This window comes from Orycteropus afer, unplaced genomic scaffold (genome assembly GCF_000298275.1).
Source record: "Orycteropus afer afer isolate SDZICR_OR568_19922 unplaced genomic scaffold, OryAfe1.0 scaffold00936, whole genome shotgun sequence".
NCBI classification, from domain to species: Eukaryota; Metazoa; Chordata; class Mammalia; order Tubulidentata; family Orycteropodidae; genus Orycteropus; species Orycteropus afer.
The window spans coordinates 337,024-337,536 of NW_006922523.1; positions in this window are offsets into that span (position 1 = coordinate 337,024).

Below are 513 nucleotides of genomic sequence, written 5' to 3' on the forward strand. Positions count from 1 at the left end.
TGCACCTCATGAAGCTCCATGTACTGAGTGAGGGCCACCACTACCTTCTGCACCAACTTTCCAATGATACATGACAACCAATATGAGCCTGACTCACCCTTAAGTGCTCTTCACAAACAGTTAACAGAGATCTGTCATTCTCTATCACACCCACCAGGAGACAGGTGGTGAGTGCATAAGTTCTGCTAACTAGCAAATAGGGGAGCACAGTACACTGCTCACTCTGATACATCCAAGCAAAACAAAGAAAGTGAAAATCTTGGGTGAATCACTCCAACATGCAATCACCATCTAAATATAAATACAACAATGTCAGGATGTCTTGGAGACAACAAACCATAAAAGTCCACACAAGGAAGAAAGATAAAGCAGTAGAAACAAGGGAGAAGGATACAGACTCAGAACACATTCCTGAAGAAGAAACCACATTGGAACACTCTGATAAAACTAAAAAGAATTATATCTAGTTCAACAGATTGAGAGACAGACCAAGGAAAACACTGACAAAGTTAA